Source organism: Lissotriton vulgaris, chromosome 1_1 (assembly GCF_964263255.1).
Source record: "Lissotriton vulgaris chromosome 1_1, aLisVul1.2, whole genome shotgun sequence".
Classification (NCBI taxonomy): domain Eukaryota; kingdom Metazoa; phylum Chordata; class Amphibia; order Caudata; family Salamandridae; genus Lissotriton; species Lissotriton vulgaris.
Genome location: NC_141685.1, coordinates 492,235,282 through 492,249,380, shown reverse-complemented (window position 1 = coordinate 492,249,380; position 14,099 = coordinate 492,235,282).

The window sequence follows — 14,099 nt, the reverse complement described above, 5'->3', positions numbered from 1 at the left end:
GTTTCTTAAAATAAGCCAAAGTCCACCACAAGTCACCAGAACTGGCAGGAGCCCCATTCATGTGAGTATTGTAATTAACAAGCATCATAAAAACAACTTTATTTTGGCTCATTCGAATTATAAAAGTGCACAGTGCAGAGCAATTTATATAACTAAAACATTAAAATACTCATCCTAGTTCATAGCAATAAATAAATCTTCATACAGCAGCAATCGCCAAATGAAATATGACAAAGCTCAGATATAAACCAAAGGAACAAAGGGGCATAATATTAAGGACCGGTGTTAAAATTATCGCAGTTTTATCGGCAAGAAACTGCTGATAAAACGGCGATAATGGGCTTGATAATACGCCCTTGTTAATTCCCATAGAAGTCCATGTTAACATGTGCGTCACTTTTAATATGGGAAAAAGTGACATACCAGCAGCGAAAGGAACTTGTAAATAAGCCACCCAAAGCCATAAAATACATAGGAATGCCAAGCAGGCTGGCAATAAAGGGGTTACCACGTGAACATTTGTTTTTTGGGAGGGGGTGCGTCACATTCATGCCTTTATTTGTTTGCCTGCATTACTTGGAGATAACAACCCATGATCCAATTAGTGCCCATATCGTGCCACTGAAATGAAAGAATCGCTCAACTCTACACATTTCTGCTATAACCTTCAACAATCGAGATGTGACGCTAAGAAAAACATTATACATATGGAATCAGGGGCTCTTAAAAATCAGATTAGTCAGGGCGGACCCTTACTGTGGCTCACATTATCAGATACAACCTGAAGAGGGAGTCCGCAGAAAGAAGCAACGAGATCTTTAATTAGGGCACTTTTCCGTTTGCTTACATTGTCTTTCGAAAAGGTTTTTAACACCCACTATATCAGTGATCATTATGCATGCATATTTTTTACGAAAAAACGCCTAATATAATATTTTGCTGGCGCAAATTAATAGGTGATTCATGAGATTCAAGGTTGTAAACGAGTTTAGCTTTAAACATCGTGCGCCTTATTAATGAGTGAACGCATAATTACCTCAGGGGCCACCTCTCCCTTGAGGCCATCTGGTGGTTTTACGATTCCTGGACGTTCTATTGTGAAAGCCGGCTGGAAGAGACAGAATGAGGTTACGCGTAAAGATTATTCTGACCTATAGCTCCAAACCGCTCCAGAAAAAATGTCTCCTGGCCTGCACAATCATTTTTAGACAGAAAAACAGAAGCTTAGATGAAATTAGAGAAGTTTATTTTATGGTACTATTTCCCAAAGAATCGTTTAAACTGCTCAAGTGGAATATATTAAATATGTTCAAAAAAATGAAACAAGGAATCTCGTGTATAAATTTAAGTTTCCATACAATAGGAAGGGATTCATGCACAAGGTTGTGATGTACATTTTACAGACTCCTTCCCTTAAAACGTAATAATACAAAAGAAAAGAAATGTTCATTCTTAGATGATACTCTTGTCCCAGACAGCAATATATTTAAGGAGGTATATTGATGGTCAGTCTCATGATTTCATGGGTAGTAAATGAAACAGAATGAGTGGCAGGCGAAAGTCAATGTTATGACGAATATTCAGATTTACATAGTCGAATGCTTAGATTGTGAGGTCCTTCTGGATAATCAAGCATTTCATATGTATATACAACTAATACAGTGTTTCTTCCTAAATGGTTATATACAGAAGTGGTGGAGGTCTTTATCTTGAAACATACAAAAGTCGAGGGGAGGGGAGGCTGCTTGCAGTAAGTCTAACCACTGACTATCGTTCGGGGTAGCACTCCAAGCCATGTTTTGTTACTCACCATACCACCTCAGTTTGGGCCCAGCCATATGCAAGCACGTCTCGACCATGTTCCTCATGGAGACTGTCCAGCCCAAACTGGCAAGTCAGGTCCTCCAAGACTGATCTGGAAATGGCTTAGTTCAAAATGGAATGGCACAGTGAGCAATATAAAAATGGATTTAAGCCTAGATCTCTGACTGGGGGTGAGTGTTTGACATTGTTCAGAATTCTGTCCATCAGGCCTTCTTTTTGGCCTTTACGTGGGAAACGACTAAGCAACAATTAGTCTGGTAAAAAAATGTGAAGAAATCTTTGTGCACCATAGAGCCTGCCTTTGACACTAGAATCTCATGAGTCTAGGTCGACTGGGACTTAGGAGTAGAAATACCGGATGTCTGATTTAGGAACCAAACATTTTGTAATTGAGATAAGGGAGAGCCAAACATCACCAATGAATGATCAAAGGGGATACTTTGGTGAACACACACAGAAGCACAGAAAACAGATGAGTGCCTGAGCAAACAAAGTATGTTGTTTTTCTTCGTAAGCTTGACCCTGAAATCCTGCATCTGCCAACTGCATCCCCATCAATGGTGTTTCTTCGGATTCTGGTCCATGTCTTTTACTACTGTTTTCAAGTGTATACATCATTGTCTAATGAAGACAATGCACTGCCTGCCCGCCTAGGCAATATTGCGAGACAGATTCATCATTCTTTCATACAACACAAAGCAACACTACAAATGTCTGTGCTCCCTGAATGAGAGAGGGCAGGAATGCACCATATCCATCGAGATGTAGCACATTCCTCAGCGTTTTGATGCATTCCCAGGTTTTCCTGGGCAGCTAAACACAAAGCAGAGGCTTCTGTTGCCTAGCAACCTCCAGATTTACCAAGCAATCCAGGGCCACAAAAGGTGCGCTTGCATTGTTTGGTAAACCTAACTTAGGTATTTTGTTGCCCCTGCGATACAATGTGTGAGGCAAGGACAACTCATTTCCATGATAAAATGTGCTCCTACATCCTTAGAAAGCTCAGGAGCATGGGTTGGCATTATGCAAACTGATACGTTATGTAGATTTTGGAGAGATCAAAAGGAAATAAAGTACTTAAATGCAAGTGAGTTCAGTTTATGTGTAGGAATTGTGAATGAGGGAGATACGGGGGAGTGCATTCGGGGGGAGAGTGAAAAGAGGATGCTAAGATTAAAGAGAGGAGGCTGAAAACGATTAAATCGATATGTTGTGCAGAAAAAAAGGGCACACATACCAACATAACGTGCACCTAACTGAAGGCCAATGCTCCTTCCACAGGTCTCAATAATATTTAATTCACAGTCTCACAATTTCAGTATTGAAACATTTCTAATGTTAATTTTTTATAACAAATCATTGATGTTACTCATTTATCTTAAACAGCTAAAAACCATTTACAAAACCAATTGTATTGACAGAATTTAGGTCTATGTCAATTGTTGTGTTATATATCTGGATGCAATAGCTTCTCAGAGAGAAACCAAAATACTAGTTAGGTGGCACACAATGGGAATAATATAATTTTATTTCACCAGTTCTCTTTTAGAGAGCATCCACTTTTCTCAACCTACTTAAAGACCTGACTGCAAAAATATTTATATGACTGACTGCAGTCAGCAGCTGTGGGTGCTTCCCGAAGCCTGGTTAGAGCATTTTCTTCCAAAGCTGTTGCTGCTTGCAGTGCAAGACGCTGGGCAAGCACACAATTGAAATAGCCTGAAGTTGCCGCACTGTACAATTTGCACATTAAAGTAACTGTTAAACATATTTATGCATAAGATATACAGCAGTTTTTAATGTTTTTAATGTTTCGAGACTATATGTTCCCACTGCTTTATAAACCTTGCCCCTCCTAAATTAATTTGCTTTCAAATGCTCCATTCGTCAACCTTTAAAAGTCATACCCAACTTTTATGCTCACCACTTTCAAATGTCACCAGCCACCACTGCTATTAGAGCACACTTTTGTATGCTACTTAATGTAAAATATTAACTTTGGTTAAATGATAACATCTCATTATTGATCCCCAAGTTCTTGATGGACCCTAAAAGCACATCCACATTGTTTTTCAACATTTACAAGTGTCACTGTGCCCAATAACGCCTTCTGCATTAGTAAACCTTAGTAAACCTCTATTCCTCACACCGCATTACTACTTCCCTGTCCTAAAAATGCTACCTCCATATGCAAAACTAATACTTGCATGCATTCACAGGAGCGACTCATCAAATAATGCAAATTGCAGCTAACTCTTTGTTTCATTCTGGATGTAAAAATAATTTTTACAGGATTATTGGTATACTACCAAAACAGTTCTCAACCATGCTTGTTGCAAAATGCTAAACCAATTATTCTTCCAGTTTACTGTAATCTGTAGTGTAGAATTTTTCTTTGTCTTTCATTAATTTCTATAGCTGAAACACCCTCCTGATGGGGATATGTGGTTTAGAAGCAGTGGTGCTGGAACAATGTTACATCACTTTAGTTATGGAGATTGTAAAAAATACAGGTGTCACTCAAAGAACAAGTCTAGCAAATAAGTCACGCCCATTCAGCAGAGTAATAAGTGAGTGGTATTTAGCCAGCAGTGCATTTTGGAGCACACTATTTCAAATGTTGTAGTCGCACACCATCATTAACAGACACGTCAATTTCCATTGAAATGGCCACAAAATGTGCACTGATGTGCAGTTTTACTGGTTTAATTATATGGCGCACAAACAATAATGAATGGAAATCAATTTTCACCAAATATTTGTAATTTAGTCATCACCACTTAAGTGTCTTGATTTGTTTTGATCTTATTAAGCAGTTTGTCAGAAGGCATAGCCTGTTATCTGACATCTGTACAGAAAATTTGACAACATGCATTGCAATCCTGAGACATCCTCATTGTTCATTTACCTTCTGAGCTCCAGCATGGTTATTCTGGGGGTGCTTCTGCACCTCCTGCACCCTTTCTTCCAGCACCTATGTTTAGGAGTGAGCCTCGCAAAACCATATTGTTACTCTCATCCTGTCTCTACTAGGGTCTCCTGACTCACCCAAGAGACCAGCTATTAAAATAATTGCTGAAATCAAAACACCAGTAACACATCCTAGATTGGACTTGTACCTCCTAATGTATTAACCAAAGCCCAATAGTTTATCATCTTCCTGATGTATGGATACACTAACCTTGAAATCTGAAAATGACAGGACCAATGTGAGTTTCCACACTTCGCCAAATTCACAGCCAGTCCCTAAGTACTCTTGTCTAGATTTGTGGAAGACCTTGCAAAAGGTGTATGGGACAAGAGAGAAATAGAGACCCTGGATATTGTTACTGTCATTGATGCAGAGATGCGCTACAGGAGCGTTGAGATCTAAAAAGTATCTTTAGTATGAAAATATTTTGAATGCTGAAGTTTTTTAACATTAGATATTTTGTATTATGTATCTTCTGACATGCTCTATATTTCCAATCTTTGTTATAACACAAACCCTGATCTTTCTTTGAGCTGAAACAGATTTAACTTTGGAACAGCAACTCTGAATCTCAATCAGAGCTACAATAGGCTGTTTACTAATGAAAGGTTCTTTTAATATTGCTTGGTTTATATTAAACGTGGCAAGTGATTAACTGTATTCATTAATATCACATGTTCAGTTTCTATCTAGGGTTGTCACATATTTACTAGCAACATTATTAGTTTACCAGATGACAATAGTTTGTGCCAATATACTTTCCATTGGAGATTGTAAAAACTGCTAACAGCTTACATGGGTATACTTCAAGTTCAAGTATAAACAATGCAATAGAGTTCATAATCATAAAGTATTACTCTCTCTTACATACCAGCATACAAAGAATAAAAATTAACCATTCCCTTGCAAGCAGTACACCTGTCAAGATTGGAGTTCCTCAAGGCTTCGGACTCTTGTCCACTCTTTTCAACCATTTTATGGAACTACTCTCCGATATTCTGAACCGTTCTAACATTCATTACCACATGTATGCCGATGAAACGCAACTGTACTTGAAGATCCCCTCTCTACAGGACATAACAACTTTAAATGGTGGACTCTTACAAGCTCAACCATTGGCTAACTCAGAACCATCTTTTGTTAAATACTCATACACGGAATTCCTTTTGATTACCCCCGCAACCACTCTGCACCTACCCTGGACAAGCTTAAATAACTCACTGCTCTTAACTGCACGCCTCATGTGGTTGACTCCACTAAATCGTTAGGTATTACCTTGGACAAATACCTAAATATGCAAGCTCACATCAGTGCAACTATTAGGGGACCCAATTTTTAGCTCAATACCCTTAAGAAAATCAAGCCTTTCCTTCCGACAGAGGACATCCGGCCTGCAGTTCAATCCCTGGTTATCTCTCGTCTGGAATATGGTTTGATGACTCTTGTTGGGCTACCTAAACACTATTGTGACCCCGCTCAGAGCCACTCTAAACGCATCGGCTAGGCTCATCACAGGCTCCAGAAAGCATGACCCCATCACCCCTGACCTTACACAACTAAATTGGATGTCTGTCAAAGCTAGGATATGCTTCAAGATAGCTTGCCTGCCACATAAAACCGTACATTATAAAACCCCGGTTTACTTGGATAACAAGCTTGAACTATCTGGCTCTGGTCGGAACTTAAGAAGTATGTCCAACCTACTTTTGAAACCTCCCAAAGTCAAAAAGAAATCCTGCCTTTACCGGTCTTGCTCCAGGAATTTGGAACGCTCTTCCGCCTGAGATCACATCCAACCTATCCACTGCATCTTTCAAGAAACATGTCAAAGGGCAAATTTTGAGTGAACATTAACAGCATTAACCTGTGCTCTGCCTCCAGCCCCCTCTTTCTATGGATGTGATACTTCTTTTACACCGTTGTTTTCCGATCTATTTAAGCTGTCCTGGGCCCTCCAGACTGGCTGACGCCCCTTCCCTGACCATGTTTTACCCCCATTTGTTTTGACAGTTTGTTTATTTAACTATAGCATTTGTGCCATTGTGTTGTTTTGTTCTTGCTTTCACCACTTTCAACAGCGCTCTGGAACCTGTAAGAGTAATGTTCTCGCTTTATAAATCTTTTAAAATAAATAAACCTTTAAGAATGACTCCTTGTAAAAAGAAATACATGCTAGAGATTTTTTATCCAGATGGATGCCTCCTTGTGAAAGCAACAATTGGAAGTGTATATCCTTTCAAGATACTTCTCTAGTTCCAAGTTGTCTTTCATTGACTTCATGGAAAAATAAATTAAAGGATTCCAGCAAGTCCCAGCTGCAGCGACTATATATATCAAGTTAGTCTAGCAAGTGCAATGTGGAGATTGAGGGGCTTATACTCTATGTTTATTCTCTTTGGTTTCAGGGTGGCCGCAACCATCTACAAGTCTTGTGAGTGTCTTTTCAATGTTAGTCAGTGCAAACCAGTCCAAGAAAAATATAATGTCAACAAGGACAATTCATAAATGTCGTACAATGGCTTTGTATGGTACTGGCTGGAGGTCTTATTGAATCCTTTGTTGAGAAGTAATCATATGAATTTTTTCCTGGCAGTCATGTATCTCTTAACTATGTGAGCAGAACTCATTGGAAAGTCGAACATAGAGGCAAGATGGCCGCTAGGCTGCTGTAGAGAGCAGTCGCACCAACTCCCTCTCCTGACCTACGGAACATGTGGCTGGCAGCTTGAATAGGCATGCCGATTCTGCAAGGGCTTAGCAAGATCCAGGACGAAGGAAGCACTGGCGTAATACGGAAGACCTTCTCGGCGATTTTCGTCTTCCTTGGGAGGCACTGGAGAAAGTTGTGCACTCGAGGGGTCAGAGCCAGTGCAATCACGGAAATGGCACAACGTTCAGGAGCAGTCTCGAAGCTCCCAAGCGTGAATAAACGATCTACCCCGGCGAACAGTACCCTCCAAAAGAACCAACAGCTCAAGAAGGGGGAGAAGTCAGAGAAAGCCGGGAAAGAAAAGACGCAGCTCAAGACAGCAGCGCAGGCAGGCACTCCCGGCATCAAAGGGCAGCAGCAGCGGCGCTCGCAATCAGACAGCGGATCACTTTTCAAAGAAAGTAGGGGGTCAAAACAAGCGATCGCTGCTCCCAGCAAAGATTCGAGGCAGCTCACCGTCTCAGAGGCCTTCGCAGGTAGAACTCAGCCGGAGATTCAGGCTTCCGAGGCTTCCGCGGAAACAAACGCTGATGCTGCATTCACTGGCCTCGAGGACGCAAGCACGGCGGTTGCTAAGCAACAGGAGTTCCAGCCGCATACGCCTCACGCGGGAGCCGCGCTGGGAAGGAAGGACGCTGAGAATACGGACACGGTGAGCGGAGCTGACACGGTGAGCGTAGGGAAGCTGGAGGAGCCGGGGGCAGGCTTGTGAGACTCTGAAGACTATAATAATGCCCAAATGTTGGAAGCCCTGATGCAGGTAAATGTCGCCTCCCCCCCTGGAGACAAAAATACATTAATGCAATCTGCTACTTGGGGGAGTATGAGAAGCGTGGAAAGCCATGCATCAAGGGGGCATAAGGGGCCCAAAGGAAAGAGAGTCCATTCCCCAGAAGGGGAGAAATTCTATTCAGTAACTGAAGGCTCTGACTCCTCACAAGTGGGTACGGAAGAGGAGGGCAGTACTACAGATCTGTCGTCAGAGACAGAATCAGAGGGATCCTGCTCTAGCACCTCCAGAGGCAAAGAGACACAGAAGAAAAGAAGATCAGTGATAAGACGGGATAGAGACAGATCGGCATCTAGTACAAATAGGAAATTGCTTTGGGACTATGGTAATACCTCTAGAGTGTATCAGGAGCACTACATAGAAGAGGGAGCTGTTACTCATGCCACTCATGTCTCTCAGGATGCTAACGCTGAGCCACCACCACAAGCAACCCTAGATGGTATGTTCGCTATGCTAAAAAAAATGCATGCAGAGGCTAGAATTGAAAGCCGGAGAGCCAGACAGGATACTAAAAAAATTCAAGCGTGCATTAGGAAAATGAATAAGAAATATGAAGAAGTGGAAGAGAGAGTTGTACAGGTGGAAGAAAGGACTGGCAGGCTGGAGGATGAGGTAACGGACTGGCAGGCGTACAAAATGGAGCAAGGGAAGGTGGTCGAGGACTTACAGTGGAAGCTGGAGGACTTTGAGAATCGCCAGCGGCGGAACAATCTGAGACTTCTTGGCCTGGAAGAGGGGGTGGAAGGGAAGGACCCAACAGGGTATGTGGTCAAGTTGTTGAGAGGTGCATACCCAGAGGCGCAGTGGCAATGGGAATCCGAAGTCCAGAGAGCACATAGATTTCCACTTACGCAGAAAAAGTCAAGAGGTGGCAGTCAGGACTCATTGCCGAGGGCCATTCTAGTCTTTTTCGGGAACTTTCTGGCTAGGCAGGAAATCATGGAGACAGCCAGGCCAGACAAAAAGAAATCATTTGAAGGGGTTACTTTCTTCGCAAGGCCTGATTTCTGCCACGCGACCGTTGAAAGGAGATGGAAACTTAGGCAGCTAATTACTCCCTTTCAGCGACAGGGCTCCGAAGCATACCTGATGTTTCCCGCAAAATTAAAAGTCATTACAGGGGGTCGCGTCAGAATGTTCTTTTCAGAAATAAAGGCAGGCGAGTACCTTGCAGAAATCACGGAGAATCAAAGGGGAAGAAAGAATAGGGACACTGAGCCAGCCAAGAATGCATAATGCAATACTCAGAAAAGCATTGAATATGTCAGTAGATTGGGTAGAGATGGGAAGGAGAGGGAGGCGACGCTACAGTAGTGAGCGACCACACATAGGTCATGACTGACCTATTTGCCTGTAGTAGGGGGGGGTAGGCAAGGGGAGGGGGACTGACGGAGGGTGCAGGAGGGGTTAGGGGGGTGGAGATAAGTCATGGACATGTACAGCACAAGAAAGGATGACATACAGGAAGAAACAAGTGTTAGGCATTCTAAGAGGATGGCGACTGGTCAGTTCAATCTTTAAGCTCAGATGGCGTTAAGGATTGCCACTATTAATATTTGTGGGCTAAACGAGGGCGGGAAAAGGCAGAAGGTGGCAGCTATGCTTAGATTTCTAAAACTGGATGTCATATGCCTTCAGGAGACACACTTGAGGGGAAAGGATAAATACCTCATGGATCAGCTTGGTTGTGAGGTCTTAGCATACACGCAGCAGGAATCTAAAACAAAAGGCGTCGCTATAATTGCTAAAAAGGGAGTTATGCAGGTGAAGAAAAAGAAGGAAGATGATGGGGGAGATGGGTTATGATAGAAGGGGAAACACCTGGAGGGCGCTACATTATTGTCTCAGTATACGGCTCAAATGACGATGAACCTGAAGCATTTGACTTTCTAGATATGGAATTGGCCCTCTGGCCAGAACCTGTGATCTTTTGTGGGGATTTTAATGTTAACGGATTGTCGGGGTTGGGTCTGTTGGGAGGGGGGATTCAGGGTGATCGCAAAAAGAGAACTCATAGGGCCATTGGCAATTTAATGTACCACAATGCACTGGTAGATGCCTGGACAGCCAACAATCCTACTTGACAGGCAGTACTTTTTATTCCGCTCCTCATAGGGTTATAGCTAGATTGGATTACTTTTTGGTTTCTAGCTCTCTAGTATCTGGCTTAAAAATAGAGAGGCTCCCCGTGTCTTCTCAGACCACAATCCCTTAGTATTAACTATCCCCCAAAACCCCAGAGGAGCCCACAAAGAATACAACTGGACGTTTGAGAGAGGGCTACTTAGGGAAGAAGATTACGTAGCTAAAATGAGGTTATGGATTAGGCAGTTCAGGGAAGTAAATAGAGGTACGGCATCTGGTGGTCTGGGACACTTTTAAAGCAGGGGTAAGAGGGGAAACATTGGCCTACACACTTCATAGGGGTAAAAGTGAAAAATTTGCATTAGCCAAAAGACTGAATTACCTAATGGAATTGGAAGAGCAACTTATTCGAGAAGTTACTAGTCAAGAACCACTCGAGGAGATCTTATTGGAGATTGAGTTGAAAAGAGCTGAGGCTAGCGAAAGTTTGGCAAGGAATGCTGCGAGCAATTATTTAATGAAAAAGGAAAAATGCTATGAATTTAATGAGAGGGTAGGTCACATCTTAGCAGTCCGTATTAGACAAAACATGGCAGCTGGTGAAATAAAAGAAATTAAGGATAGAGGGGGAAGGGTCGTGACCAAGGTAGAGGATGTGCGGGAAGTGTTTAGGGAGTTTTACTCTGATCTATATGATCAAGACCTGGGTAATGTAGATGCTGAGATAGAGGGTTATTTAACAGGAATCCCACACGAGGAGCTGAGTGATGAGAATAAAGAGGCACTGGAGCTCCCACTGACATTGGTGGAAGTTCAAAGCGCAGTGACCAAACTCCCTTCAGGGAAGGCAGCAGGGCCCGATCAAATTCCGGCGGAATTTTATAGAACCTTTTTGGATACCCTGGGGATCGATATGCTGGAGACCTTAAGACAAGCACAGAGGGGGGAAGCTATTCCTCGATCTTGGTCCGGAGCAAACATCATAGTAATTCTGAAAAAAACCAAATCACACTTGGAGCCGGGTTCATACTGGCCAATAACACTCATAAATGCCAATGCAAAAATCTATTCCAAGACACTCTCACAAAGGCTAAGCAAGGTGATTGAGGAATTGGTCTGTGCAACACAGCACGGCTTTATACCAGGGAAAGGGACTATACAACATACAAGGCAGATGGTTACCATACTGGATGCAGCAGGTGCCACGGGGACCCTGTCTCTGCCATTTTCTTGGATGCGGAGAAGGCCTTTGACAGGGTTTCCTGGGGCTACTTATGGAAGGTTTTAGAATGGTTTGGCATAGGGGTAGGTTTTCTAAAGGCCATTCAGGCTCTGTATGTGGAACCTATGGCAAAAGTGAGGATAAACAGAGGGTATACTGCCGAAATACTAATAAGGTGCGGCACACGGCAGGGCTGTCCGGCTTCGCCACTTCTATTCGCACTATACTTGGACCCCCTTCTGCGCAAACTGGAAGGAAATACTAACATCTGCCCGGTAAAACTACACAGCTATGAGTATAAAACACTAGCTTATGCAGACGACGTGGCGGTGGTCACCCCAGAGCCGGAGTTGGCAATTACAGAAATAGAACAGGAGGCCGCAGTTTTTGGTGAAGTGTCAGGTTACTCCCTAAATAAAGGAAAGACACAAATTGTACAGAACAATTTGGTCAATTACCAGGATACAAGAGTGGCTCCAGAAGTTACGTATTTAGGTGTCAAAATTACAGCCGACCTAGACAGTCTAGTGGAAATAAATATGGGCCCACTCCTGGCAAAAGTAAAAGAGAATACGGAAAGAATTAACAATCTGCATCTGACCCTGATGGGCCGGATCAATGTAATAAAGATGGTAACATTCCCGAAGCTTCTCTATCTGTTTAGTGCCATCTCGTTATTTTTTGATAACACATGGTTTATTAAACTTGAAGCGACTTTGAATAAGTTTATATGGGTTAAGGGGAAGACAAGGAGAGCCTATAGACACCTAACGGTATCCAGAGAAAAGGGCAGCTGGGGGGCACCAAACTTTAGGCTCTACTATTGGGCTGCTGTCTTGCAGTATTGTCAGGGGTTGATAGGAGGGGGAGGTACAGATAACACAGCGGAGGTTAGTTCTGGATTCACCAATTTTTATACTACACTATTGGGTGAGGGGGCAGAGAATGGGTTTTTAAACACAATTGATTTCAGTTATTTTAAACACACAGGGTTCAAGACATTAAAGGCGGCCTACAGGTCTGGAAAGGGATCACAAAAAAAATTGGCCTGGGAAGGTACAATAATTATACACGACTGTATACGAACTGCTCACTACCTAGGGATATCTTTAGGGATGTTACTATGAGGGACTGGCATAGCAAGGGGATAGTGAAAATAGGGAATCTTCTGGATAGCCAGGGGAACATGGCACAGTTTGGGGTGCTACAAGCAAAATCTGGGCTAGAACATCGTAGCCTTTACAAGTACCTGCAAATTAGAAGTTTTCTAATGCAAAAGCAGGGCGGCCCTGCAGGGCTGGGTCAATGTAAAGTTATGGAGTACATAGAAGGATCTAATATGTGTATTATAAGACAGTTGTACGTGGAGTTGAAAGCTAGTAAAACTGATGACAGGTGGAAATATGCTCTAAAATGGTCAGAAAAACTGGGGTCAGAGCCAGAAAGCTTTCAGTTATCCCTGGATCTGGGAAGAACGGTGTTATGCTCAGCCACTTTACCATCACAACATTTTAAGACTGTATACTCACTGTATAACACTCCGGCCAGAATCGCCCAATGGGGCGGTACAACTGGAATAACATGCCCCCACTGTGATTCAACCGATGCAGACATTGTACATATGTTTGCGCAATGTCCTCAATTGTACACCTTGAAAAAGGCTATCGAGGAGTTTTTTGATAATACGCTCAAGATTAAGATAAAGCTCACAGATGAACTAATCATTCTGGGGTGGGGGATATGTCAGATGGATTGCCAGTAGAATTCATGTTTGTCTCCCTTGCGGTGTTTCGTATATGCATAGCAAGAACTTGGTTGGACAAGGCTCCCCCCCGTTTCAAGCATAGATTGCAAGCCTACTTGCTATGCATAATCTAGAAAAGGCAATCTACGATAGGAAAGGTAGGAAAGCTAAGCTACTAGGTCAAAGGATATGGCAGCCTATCACAAACTGGAAAAGCCGTAGGTTAGACATAGGACAGGCCGCGGAAGGTTGATTTTGCTACAAAATTAGGCACAAAATGCGGGATAGGTCAATATGCAAGTTACGTATATCTCTCTTATCTTTATAGATGTTTATTTATCTTTTTCCGTTTTTTCCTTTTCCTGGAATGTTTAGAATATACTCTATGCTTATTTTGGGGGAACTATTATGACGCCATGTATTAGAAGAATGCTGTAAATTGGTTATCTTGTACAATCACTTGTGGAACTGTTGTGTGCTGTAACACATACAGGAATTGTGCGGTAAAATTCTCTAAAAAATGTCTAATAAAAATATTTAAAAAAAAAAAAGAAGTAAAGTCAAACATAAAGTAATTTGAGTCCCGCTCACCACCCAAGCAGCTCCGCTTTAGCCTCAACTGCCGCTTCCCCAGACACCTCTCTCTGCGAACAGGGCCAGGGGCCCTGGTTCTACGATCACCCACCGTTGTGACTCAGCTACCATCCGCACACTCAACCCCAGAAGGAACAACAATTGCCAGCTGTCCACCCG